The sequence below is a fragment of the Protopterus annectens genome, chromosome 5.part1 (genome assembly GCF_019279795.1).
Source record: "Protopterus annectens isolate FY-2018-M chromosome 5.part1, PAN1.0, whole genome shotgun sequence".
In the NCBI taxonomy this organism is placed as follows: Eukaryota; Metazoa; Chordata; order Ceratodontiformes; family Protopteridae; genus Protopterus; species Protopterus annectens.
Genome location: NC_056736.1, coordinates 432,666,579 through 432,680,754, shown reverse-complemented (window position 1 = coordinate 432,680,754; position 14,176 = coordinate 432,666,579).

Here is a 14,176-nt window from a genome sequence, read left to right as displayed (position 1 = left end):
GCCATCAGCTTAGCACATATTCCAAATAACAAGCTTTTTGTTACTTGTAACTCAGACTAAGATGGATTAAACCAATCTAAAGGCTAGAGTTCAATATTTTTTATTTCATTTATTTTATTTGCAATTTGTTTGCCTTTAATTTTGGGCAAAAAGCTCTCCCAGCCCACAGGCAATATTACAACTTCCGACAGTTACACTGCTACATATCTGAGGTCTCATGATTTAGTCCAGTAGCCTCTGAAATGTTGCAGGAGCTACAGGGAGACCAAAAACTGTTACACTGGATGAGTCCTTAAATGTGGAAAATGTCATACGTTGCTTATCATCTTTGCTGCTACCATTCAGTTAAGTCTAAAGCAGATTAGAAACCTAGTCATGCCCAGCTTTTCAAGAAGTTCATCCACTCACAGATCAGTACAAAGATCACATTTAGATATGCTGTTTACTTTTCTTAAGTCATTTCACCAGCCATGGTAATATTTATTTTATTCAGTATACAGTGAAACATACATTCTGTACATACATAAAGGCATTTTTGAATGTGTTTTATACCCAAGTATCTTATTAGAACTCTCTGATTGGTTTTATTGTGATCTGCCTTCAAGTAGCTAACATATGACCTCTTAAAGTCAACTAGTAAATGTAGTGCTTCAGAGGACTTTTGTTGTCACTGTCAGGCACTATAATTGTTTTCTACTTGTGGACTAGTGGACCTCTGCAACAGAGACCAGTTAAAATTAATGTCCAGAATATATCTGTACAATGTTTTCATTATGTCAGAAGTAAAGATCTTACACATTTTACCAGAAAAAATATTTTCACTTGTAAAATGTCAAGACTAAAAGTGCATGTGTTCTTTCAGTTAATCAGGTTCAACACTCAGCTGCAGTGAAATTCTTGAGGGTTGAACAGGAGTCTTATGTTTTTAGTACCTGTTGTCACTACCTTAAACTTTCATTTAACAATCTGCAAAGAAGACTGAGATGTAAGGGCCAGATTCATAAATGTTAGCATGAGGTATAACTTTTTTGAATTTCTGAGACAGCCCCACTTCAGTGGTTTTGCACAAAGACATGTAGCACCACAGTACGTTGTCTCCACAGCCATGCTACCTGCTAATGGGCAGCCTGAGAGAGGCATATGCTAATTAGCTATGTGCTGTTCCCATGGCACTGAGTGTGCTAAGGCATTCACATTGCACAGATCAGCACAACTACTCCTGGTTACTCGCAATAATGAACACAGCAAAAGGACATGTTCATCCATCACCACAGAGATAAGTACCAGAGAATTTAGTGATAAGGTAGAGAGGGTGTACATGTGTGTATGTGAGGAGCTGCTTGTGTGAGTGTGTGTGAGAGTGTGTGCATCTGCCTAGGAGTTGGCAGTAGGAGGTTAGTAAGGGGATATGCTAGGTGTGTGTGTGTGTGTGTGTGTGTGTGTGTGTGTATGTGTGTGTGTGTGTGTATGTGTGTGTGTGTGTGTGTGTGTGTGTGTGTGTGTGTGTGTGTGTGTGTGTGTGTGTGTGTGTGTGTGTGTGTTTGTAAAGGAGAGTGACCAGAGAGTGTCTGTGCTATAGAAATGCATCTGTCATTGTTAATTACCAAAGAAAAGAGCTGCTCTGCACACATAGTAGTTAACAATTCAGAGACATGCAAATTAGCAGATAATGAGGTCTTTTCTCATTGCAACTAATGTGTGTTGTGTGTCTGAAGTACAAAATGCAGCATTGTGGAAACAAGCCATTTTTATTACAGCCCTTAACATGAGCAGTGGGGTTCGTTATGAATCTCCAAAATAGATTTTCACAGAGAAGCAGTATTATGCTGAGACAGCAATGGGATTAGCTCATTAGAAGTAAAAACCATGGATATTTTTATCAGACACATATATATTTTATATGCAGTATTTTACCCTTAACATGGTAAATGTTTTAATAGCAAATGCAGTGGGATCAAATTCACTGGAGGGTCCACTGAAACTCTTAAGCATTGAAATGAATGTGTATGTGATTTTGTAGATAGCTGGTCATTCTGTTTTTACATTCTGAAAGTTTCATAAAATAGTCACAAAAGAAACTGAGATAAAACGTTTTATGTATAGACACTGCATCGGTATCTTTAAAATTGTTTACTGCAACAGTCTGAAATTTTGTACTATATCAGTTTTCCATTTTGAGTGTTGTTCTGAACTTGTTCACAGTATGTAGAATACAGTAATGACATGGAATACTCCTTTAGAGAGTAGATATTAGATCATAAACCAAACTCTATATATTAAACCAAAAATGGGTTCAGTCATAACATTCTATGGCTAGAATTATGGCCTTCAAATGGCTAATGCTGTGTGGACAAATTTAGAGTAATGCCGCACTGCAAGCTATGAAGATTAAACATACTTTTGATAATTACTGAAAGTTTCATTATAAAATCTCAAAGGGGACAGAGATAACATTCAAACACAGGCCTCAGTGGTTTCTTTTCATAACAGTTTTACTTTCATAGTAAGATGTTGAATCAAACTCAGTTTCTATTGAGAGTGATATGCTGAGTATCTACACTATGCTGAGAACAATAATAGACTGTAACAATTATTTACTTGTTTGCTGTTATGTAAGAAGCAAAAATCATATATAACTCTCCTGAATACAGATGTTTTCGGCCACTGGTGTTATGATTCCACCAACCATATGTAGTAAACAACATTACAAGAAGCCAAAGTTATGTATATACTCATACATCCAGATCCACAAACTAAGTGCATTTTGTAGCTTTATAAAGATACACACAAATGGTCCATTATTACTAGGTCTACAATAGTCTAATATAGGCATTAGATAGTGCTCTGCTTTTGTCCTGTGGCTCAGAAAGGTATATCTAGCTATCTATCTAGTTATATTTAAATATAGATAAATAGATGGATGATAGCTAGATAGATAGATAGATAGATAGATAGATAGATAGATAGATAGATGGAGAAATATATATCTAGATACAGATTTAGATATGTGTGTGTATATCTGTATAAAACACTTTAGCGCTTATAACTTCAATAAGTATCTTAACTTTATCACTGATGTATGATGTAGTCCCCCGAAATGAGAACTAAAAATAACACTGTTTCTAGAAATATGTAATAATGCTGTCATTTTAAAAAAAATATAGCTAAATAAAACATATTCTGGCAAGAGTGGCACATCTCAGATTCTGCTGTCTAGTTCATTAAAAGCTAATAGACTGTGTACAGAAAAATTTAAATTGGATTATTATGAAGGCTTGTTCTAAAAATACCATATGAATATTTTGAAGGGATAAGAGAGCTATTGCCACTTGATGTTAGGGTAGAATTTATGCCAAAGGAGCTTCTGTAAATTGAATGGTGCAACTTTTACAAAATAGTCAGAGCAAAATAAGCAAAAGCTATCAAAAATGTCAAATTTATAATGCTAGTATAATTAGACTGAAAAGAGTATGGGCAGGATTCACGAAGCCTCCGTGTAAGAGTTAACATGTCTTACACGGAGACTGCAGTTAAACAGTATGATGTCAGCATGCCATGCATATGCATGAGGGCATGCTGAATCACACCCTACTCTAACACGGTCCGTGTAGGAAAGTAGGGGGCATGTCCGAATGGCGAGTTCTGCAAAGGGACATGCCCCCAGAAGAGTCAAAGTCCTGAAAGTAACCTCCCACGAGCGAGTCCGCGGAAATGTCAAGAAACACAACACCACACATGCCCCCACAGACTATAAACCCAACTGTAATATAAAACGTAAAAATAACAGTTTAATTTTTTTTTTATAATTTCAAAAATGTTTGCCCGTAGTTGCGCTTGGTTGCGCGGGTATGCCCTCCACTCAGCCACAGTTAGCAGTCATTGAAAAGCATATAAGATCTAAATATGCAAATTAAGCCAAGTAGCAATAGCGTAGCGGTAGAGACATTGGCCAAAGAGGAGGTAGTCATGGTTCGAGCCCCCACAACATCATTTTCTATATTTAGTTAAATAAGCATGAAACAATCCCCTGACATATATGTATACACATATATATATATATATATATATATATATATATATATATATATAAAACTATAATTTAAGTAAAATGTAATGAAATGGGCCATGTATTTTTGAAGAAATCCGAGACAATAAAATTAAAAAAAATTTTATAAGTGCCCATAGCTGAGCTGCGCTCTAACAAGCTGAGTATGACTGCTTGCAGGTGAGCAGCAGTTTAACAGGTGTAATATGAGTGCCCGGAGTTGAGCAGCGCTTTAACACACTTAAAATGGGTGCCAGTAGCTGAGCAACACTTCACACAGCATAATATGCATGCTCATAGCCAAATAACGCGTTACCCAGCGTAAGCCGTTTGTGCGGAGCTGCGCAGCGCACCAACCGGCTTACTGGTGGGCAACGTTGAGCAAGCTGTATCAAAACTGCCTTTACACAGACACACCTCCTAGCCTGTCTAGACAGTAGTAAAATAAAAAAAAAGCAATGTCCAGGCTCGAACCCAGGATACTGTGCACCATAGTCAAAGTACTAAACCATGACAGTTGTACTGAGGAATGCAATATTAGCATATATATAGGAATGAATGGAAATAAAAGCATGACAAAGCAGGTTTTTATAAGCTGATATATGTCCAAAATGGCCAATCACAGATAAGTGTGGGAAAACGGGCATATATAAGCCCCATAGGCGGGAATACACAGCATAACTGATTGTGGAACCCATTTGCAGTCAGGATGGCAGGTGTAGGAGAGGGCAGTCACTTCCAAGCACAGATGTGGGGTGTTGAGGAATCCAAATATATGGTTTGGCTCCTAGTCCATGATCATGAGGCTCAACTCATGCAGGGCCAGGTTCCCTGAGGTGCATACAAGGCAGAGGCGTGGAACCGGTTGGCACATGATCTCACCAGTGCCACAGGCATACCAAGGACTGGTGAACAGGTCCGTCACCACCATGCGGACCTGAAGAGACGTAAGCAGGACCAACTGAACCATTGGATCCAGGAGGCCCGGCAAATGCCCAACGCCCCACTACTGAGTAAGTATCCATGTAATTAAGTATGTAAGAAATTTATCTTAGCCTATATTATGGAGATGTATGTTCCAATATTACTTCATTTATATCACAGCTGCAGGTGTCCGTTCTATGAATCGTCGAGCCTATGCTGATAGGCTGGTGCTGTTGCGCCACCAGGCAGGTTAGTAATTGTTTTGATGGAATTGTTATAGAATATAAGTGAGACAGCTTGTAAAAGAGTTGAGTGTAGTCACATATTAATAAAGTTCAAATAAGCCTAGAAGAAAGATTCTGCTAGTACTGTATGATTAGATAAGTGATGCAGCCTGTAATCCAGAAATAAACATTAAATAAGTGTCAAGTAGAGATTTTCCACCTGTATTGTAATATCAGATAACTGCTTCAGCCTGAAAAAGACTGGTGAACAATCTACACAGGATAGACATGTGTCAAATACATCCCCTTTTAAAATCTGCCATATGAAATAAGTGAGACTGTTGGAAAGGATTGTTGTAACAAGTAAGAAATGTTAATAATGCCTAGAATTCAGTACCATCATGAATTGTAAAAATAAAACAAGTGAGAGTGTGAGAAAGAGGTATGAATTGACCAAGAAAGCTGTAATAAGTCTGGAATAAAGTTATACTGCAGTCAGTACATTATGAAATGAATGAGACAGCCACAACCAAAGAGTGAAATGGGTTTAAGAAAGTACTGAACCTGGAATGTGTCTGTCCCACAATTTGGATATGTTGCTGTACCCTTGCAATATGGAGATAGTATGGTTGTATGAAATACTGAACATCCACAGTTGTCTACAGCCATATAAATCAAATGTAGCAGGATGCTGTACCTGAACACAGCCAGATATGAACATGTATGAATAAAAATGGAATGTATATTAATGTAGCAGTAACATTCCCACCATCAACATTCCCAAGGTTACATATAGGAAACTGTACTAAGACATGTAGGGTATATATATCTGCAGCTACTAGAAATGTACAGCATATGTATAGGTAGTTTAAGTTGTTAATGTAATATTTCTTCACCCTACCCTATTTCACAAATAATGCCATTCCACACCAAACTGGGTATGTGTATTCACAATTAATTCCCATGGACATTTGTCCTGTTGGTTCATACATATCTGCATGTATGTTGATGCATGTGCCCTGTTCACATATCCAAACCTGATGGCCTGTTGCCATCAATCAACCCTGCATGCTGTTGGATTGTGTACTATTGTTCTAAATATGTATGTGTTATGCTTGCTGTTCAATGTTTGGAATTCATGGGTGTTTGGTTAATGGGAATACTGAGCATGCTGTCACAACTAATTTTGAATGGTATTGTTTGTTACTAACCCAAAATGTCATAAACTACTGCTAAACATAGGACAAGAGGGAAGGCGGGTTCCAGTGGACCCATCTCTCCCACCTCAGCTGGCGAGTGCACCTGGCACTAGTGCCCAGGCCGGAACCTCCTCCGGTGGCCCTGTGCCACCTTCAGGTGGAAGCGCAGCAGGGGATGGGGCTCGTCCCCCCTCTGCAAGCATGGCCGGAGGAGAACGTCCACTCACCCTCCAAAGTGTCCGGTCTGTGGTGTGTAGCGAGATCAGGCATTCTGTGCTTGAACCCCTACGTCAGCTTGAGGCATGGGTGGCGCAACTCACGGGTGTGCCTGCCCATCCTATACAGCCCCCAGCACAGCCCTGTCCTGGGCAGTGAAGGCGCAGTGGTAACTGCCCATTGGTGGGGATCTCAGTTCCACTGTTGCCATCTGTGGGCTCATGGGCTCGTGATATCCGAACATCCGTCCCCGTCAATTGTGTTCCCCCCCCCCACATGTGTCATACTCCACCACTCTATGCATCTTGTTTGTCTTGTCTGTTAACTTCCCCAACCTACCTCCCCAAATATAGCTACTTCCTGTACCTCACATTCCACTCTCACCTGAAAAAAAAATAAAAAAAGGGCACTCTGTTCCCACAAAAAAATTACGCCCCATACATAGCTGCCCATTTTGCAGACATGTCTGCTGGACATGTCAACTGATAATTAAAATTGGCTGTACAACATATTTTGTTGCCCTCACCCCTCTCTCAGGGGTTGAAGGTTTCAAATTTCACACCAAATTACACACATATGCACAGCTGTTGCTGATAAAGAAATGGGCAGCTATGGGCCTTCCCTACATCCTTCCTGCAAATCCCGAGCTTGTTTTCCTACTGTCCTACCCTCTTTGTGCCCCCTTTTTCACCACCTTCCTATCTCCCCATTTTCTTTTCTTTAAAAGAAATTAGCACAGGTGTTAGCGAGAGTAAGCACTTTTAAGCAGTAGTCAGCGAGTGTGCGCTTGTGCGTGCTTAGCTAAGCATGTGTGCGAGAAGCTAAGCGGCACTGCTCATGCATGAGCTCCATGCAAACCAGCGCAAACCCACTTACAACTGCTTAAAAGTGCCTTAGTCACTCTGAATGACAAGGCCTGTAGTCTGCTCAACAGGAAAATAAAATTCCCCTGTCAGTTTCGAACCAAGGACATTGGAAACACAAGTTTGCATGACTTACCCCTAAGCCATGACTGATATACTAGAACTTTGTGCTGAAAGCAATATATCATGAAATAGGAGGACTGAATGTAAAGGGAATATAGAAAGGCTATTACACAAAGCTTGTTTCTTGTATCTTTACTGGCAATTCTTGTGAAATTGCATTACATTAGTGTGATAAGAGAAACAGCCATGCTAATAGGTACTAATGTTACAGTAGCACCTTGCAAACCCCACAGAGTATCAGAGCAGGATAAACACTGCCATATTTGAATAGGTAAGAGGCCAGACCTCCCAACTGTGACTGATTTACAGGGATGTCCCTGATTTGCAAGCAAATGTTAACTGTGCCCCACTAACTCCCTGTGAAATGTACTAACAGAAGGCAGAAAGGTGGGGAATCCCATGTAATGGTAACTGTGAATAAGTTAAAGTAGACACTACTTGCATGTCAGAAATGGTGTAGTAATACATATGCTCAAAATACCCCACAGTCACAACTGCAGAATATCTGCAATATATCACAGGTGTATCCCACTGATATGTACCATTCCCTGAGGCTGCTCAAATATATACCTAAGAGTATCTGAGGCCTGCAAGTGTCAGAAACACACAGGCATATCAGCCTGTCTGCTGTTACACACTCTGTGAATAGCTGTAAAACTGCTTCCACAAGCACACCCTCATGTAGGAGTACAACCCAGAAATATCAAAGGATGTAGCCATCTAATAAACTAAGGACAGTATAGCAGTTTACAAGCACTGCATGTGCCTGATATTCATAACTGTTAGTACAAAGTACAAGGCCCCACTATTGCTCAGCAGCAAAATAAGATACCCTTGTAAGTGTCAAACCCCACACCTTGGCCTCACCAGACTGCATGCAGTGCCACCAAACCACACCAAACATATAAGAAATTGCTGCTGAAAGAAATATATCATGCATTACAAGGAGTAACAACTGAAAATCCAAGCCGGTAACTTAGAAAATGAAAAACGAGTACACCAATGAGTGCCGTCACTCCGTTGTAACCAAATAACAGCTGGCAAGGACGCCGCGATAGATAAAATCTTCACTTTAATGAGACTGATTGAAACTAAAAACAGCAATTGTTGTAAATGTACAAACGAAAACCAGTAGGTATACAGCCCAAAAATCAGTTAAGCGCTTTCATCTGGCGTCATCCGGGCTTCATCAGAACTGAACCGTTAATTCACACCAAGCAATTTAAAACTTTTTTGGCACCCAAAACACAAAATTTTACAAAATTTAAAGGCGCAGATGTATTGTTAAGGATACAATTGCTGGACACCTGAATAAATATAAATGTATTTGTAATATAATTGATCACAGTACCCCAATGTTACAAATAAACAAATGCATGAACTGAATGAATATACTACATGTAATATATATAATGAATATATAAGAATAATTAATTATTTAAAATTTAATTTTTTTTTTTTAAATTACCTGTCTATAAATGTATACTGCTGTATACTGTAATTATGTTGTATTATATTATAACTCATGTAATATTATGAGAATAATAAAAAATAATAAGAACTGTATGAAGTATGATAATTAAATATTTAAATATATAAATATATAGGGATGTATAAATGTGTAAAAAATTGATTCTCCAGTCTATTGAACATTTCATAAACATGGCATAAATACACAAAAAATGAATACACTAAAAATGAATGAATACAATCCTAGCTGATACTTGATACATATTCACCATACCTTACCATAATAAATATTGTAAACATTATAACATTTTTTAAATTTTTTTCAAATAAATGTATAATTATGTGGTTTAATAAAATAACAATGGTTTGATTGATATATAGTCATTTAAACCTGGTGGTGTGGTGGCATCCAAATATATTTGCCACCAAATTTCTTTATAGCTGAGCAAACTTTTAAAATCCCCTCCTTTGGGATCATAACTAATTACTTCAAGTATAATGAATTTAAAACAATGGTTGTTCCCTTCCCTATCTATGTGTCTATGAAGTGCGTTATTGTTGTCCTTGGTTCTTATGCTATATATATGGTCATAGATCCTTTTCTTTACATTTCTTTCTGTTTTGCCTACATAAAAACTTGAACATTGCTGGCAAATGCTTAAATAAATTACCATCTTGGTGTTGCAATTTCCTGCCTTTCTTTTTACAACACTTTTATGTCCATTTTTCAAATAAATGATATTTTCTTTGGACATATATTTACATTGATTGCAGGTACCACATTTGGGATTCGTACCAGTGATTGATTTTTTATTATTATTATTCCTTCCCTTAGTTCTACTTTCTACTAGCTGTTTTATATTAGTTCCCATTTTATATGTGAACTGTGGTTTAACTCCTAATACTTTACAAAGTTGGGAATCTTTAGAAATAATATACCAAAAATGGTTTAAAATCTTTTTGATATAACTGGCAGCTAGATTAAACTGTAAAATATACGTTCTATGAAAGGAATCAAGACTGTTGTCTATCTCATTGTGGTCGCAATCGCGAAGTGTGTTGGTCTCTTAAAGTATAGGCTTATGGTTACTCCCTAATAAAGGAAAATATCTGGTATTCCTATGTTGTAATATATATTGAATTGTGGAATCCATCATAACAATGGGATAACCTCTCTATGTAAATAACTCCTTTATAAACTTTAATTCAGAATATAATGAATCATTGTCAGATGTCATGCGGGAAGCACAAACACACTGACCTTTGAATATATTGTTTTTCAATTTCTCTGGATGACAGCTGGTATACTGTAAATAATTATTGGAAAAAGTTTCTTTTCTATGTATAGATGAAGTGAATACACCAGAATGATATTGAATAAAAGTATCTAAGTAAGGTAATCCCTTGTTGTTATAAGAATATGTGAATTTTAAATATTCACTGCTACTGTTCAAAAATTCAATAAAAAATTCCATGGTGTTAAAGTCAGCATCCCATAATGTATAAATGTCATCCAGAAATCTGGAATAATATTTTGCATACTTGAAGAAGTCACTAGTGAAGAGTACAGTATCCTCCCAATAAAGCATTACCAAATTGGCATAGATGGGAGCACAGGCAGCTCCCATCGCTACTCCTTTTGTTTGTTTGAAGTGTTCACCTTCAAAATATATATAATTATTTTCTAATACTAAAGCCATCATTTCTTCCAATAATCTGATTTCATCCCAATCAAGGTTGGAATACTTATACATACTTGCACTAAAGGCTTCAAGTCCTTGTTCTTTAGGGATGCATGAAAAAAGGTCAATCACATCTATGGTAAGAAATGTAATGTTGTCATATTTCAAATCTATAGGAAAATTCTTTAAAAATACCCAGGAATCTTTGACCATATGTGGGACATAATCATATATAGGTTTCTATTTATAGTCAATATATTTACCTAATGGAAATGTCTTTGATTTACTACCTGAGACTATTGGACGGAAGGGGGATCATGTATGTTTTTATGGATCTTAGGTATACCCACTAAGGTAGCCAATTTTGGAAATTTCACAGATAGAAAATCATATATCTCCTTTGTGATTCTATTTTCTAATTAATATTCTTCAATATAAGAATCAATCCTTTGATAAGCTATATTAAGCTCATTAAGGGATATGGATGAATAGTTACCAGAGAAATGTAACAAATCATATATCTTTTTTATATACTGCATGTTGTCATAAATGACTATACCACCCCCTTTGTCTGGTCTCATGACTCTAATATTGTCGTTTTCCTTAAGATCTTTTATTAGACTTTCTTCATCCTTTGTTAAATTTGCACTAAAAGCTAATTGTTTGAGTTTGTTTGATTCTTGATAAATTTCTCTAATAGCTAAATTTTCGTACAACTCAATACTAGGATGACTGGGAGGGTTATCACATTGTTATGATGGATTCCACAATTCAATATATATTACAACATAGGAATACCAGATAGTTTCCTTTATTAGGGAGTAACCATAAGCCTATACTTCAGGAGACCAACACACTTCGCGATTGCGACCACAATGAGATAGACAACAGTCTTGATTCCTTTCATAGAACATATATTTTACAGTTTAATCTAGCTGCCAGTTATATCAAAAAGATTTTAAACCATTTTTGGTATATTATTTCTAAAGATTCCCAACTTTGTAAAGTATTAGGAGTTAAACCACAGTTCCCATATAAAATGGGAACTAATATAAAACACCTAGTAGAAAGTAGAACTAAGGGAAGGAATAATAATAATAATAAATCAATCACTGGTACAAATCCCAAATGTGGTACCTGCAATCAATGTAAATATATGTCCGAAGAAAATATCATTTATTTGAAAAATGGACATAAAAGTGTTGTAAAAAGAAAGGCAGGAAATTGCAACACCAAGATGGAAATTTATTTAAGCATTTGCCAACAATGTTCAAGTTTTCATGTAGGCAAAACGGAAAGAAATGTAAAGAAAAGGATCTATGACCATATATATAGCATAAGAACCAAGGACAACAATAACACACTTTATAGACACATAGATAGGGAAGGGAACAACCATTGTTTTAAATTCATTATACTTGAAGTAATTAATTATGATCCCAAATGAGGAGATTTTAAAAGTTTGCTCAGCTATAAAGAAATTTGGTGGCAAATATATTTGGATGCCACCACACCACCAGGTTTAAATGACTATATATAAATCAAACCATTGTTATTTCATTAAACCACACAATTATACATTTATTTGAAAAAAATTTAAAAAATTTTATAATATTTACAATATTTATTATGGTAAGGTATGGTGAATATGTATCAAGTATCAGCTAGGATTGTATTCATTCATTTTTAGTGTATTCATTTTTTGTGTATTTATGCCATGTTTATGAAATGTTCAACAGACTGGAGAATCAATTTTTTACACATTTATACATCCCTATATATTTATATATTTAAATATTTAATGATCATACTTCATACATTTCTTATTTTTTTTTTATTATTCTCATAATATTACATGAGTTATAATATAATACAACATAATTACAGTATACAGCAGTATACATTTATAGACAGGTAATTTAAAAAATGTTTTTAAAAATTTTAATTATTCTTATATATTCATCATATATATCACATGTAGTATATTCATTCAGTTCATGCATTTGTTTATTTGCAACATTGGGGTACTATGATCAATTATATTACAAATACATTTGTATTTATTCAGGTGTCCAGCAATTGTATCCTTAAAAATACATCTGCGCCTTTAAATTTTGTAAAATTTTGTTTTTTTGGGCGCCAAAAAAGTTTTAAATTGCTTGTTGTGAATTAACGGTTCAGTTCTGATGAAGCCCGGATGACGCCGGGTGAAAGCGCTTAACTGATTTTTGGGCTGTATACCAACTGGTTTTCGTTTGTACATTTAACTGATTTTTGGGCTGTATACCTACAGGTTTTCGTTTGTACATTTACAGCAATTGCTGTTTTTAGTTTCAATCAGTCTCATTAAAGTGAAGATTTTATCTATCGCAGCGTCCTTGCCAGCTGTTATTTGGTTACAATGGAGTGACAGCACTCATTGGTGTACTCGTTTTGCATTACAAGGAGTAGATGTAAATGGAAAATAGGAAAGCCATAGCAACACATTCCAGTAAAGACAAATAGCAGGCCTTCAAGGAGTGAATGTAAAGGCTAAATAGTGAAGCCATAGCAAGAAATTGCAAGAGCTACTGTTGTATACCAGTTAATCCACAAGTCCCACAGCAAAGTACATACTCTCATGTAAACAGTATTAGCATTATTAGGTGTGAGTTAACATACACACTGAGAAGAATGAACTGGAAGAAGCAACAGTCAGGTTTCAGTACAACATGCATTTCAGTGGCTACAACACAGCCTTAGATATGAGAGACATACCAGCCTTTTGACTCACACAACAGTGTCCACAGCAAACCAGCACGGTCCCCACCTTGAAAAAATGAAAGGCCTATGCCTACCTAACCTAACATTTTATAGCACTGTCCTGAAATCACAGTGAGAACCGCAATTACCACACAGCAGGCTGCATGCAATTAGTAAATGCTGGTCAACAATTGGTGCAGAGGCCATCACACGCACATGTGCAGATACCTACAAAAGCAGCCTGTACTCCCAGTCCACACATGCAATAATATCATTGCAGCAACTGGAGGGAGAGAGTGAGACAGACAGAGAGAGAGAGAGAGAGAGAGAGAGAGAGAGAGACACACCAAAAAAAAAAAAAAAAAAAAGCCATCAAGACAGCAGCAAGCCAGCCAGCCAGTAGCAAGTCAGCCAGCCAGCAGCAAGCCAGCCAGAAAGCCATCCAGCAGCAAGGAAGCCAGCCAGCAGCAAGCCAGCCAGCAGCACACCAGTCAGCAGCAAGCCAGCCAGCCAACAGCAAGCCAGCCAGCCAGCCAGCAGCCAGCCAGCAGCAAGCCAGCCAGCCAGCCAGCAGCAAGCCAGCCAGCAAGCCATCCAGGAACAAGGCAGCTAGCCAGCAGCAAGCCAGCCAGCAGCAAGCCAGCAAGCCAGCAGCCAGCCAGCAGCAAGCCATCCAGCAGCAAGCCAG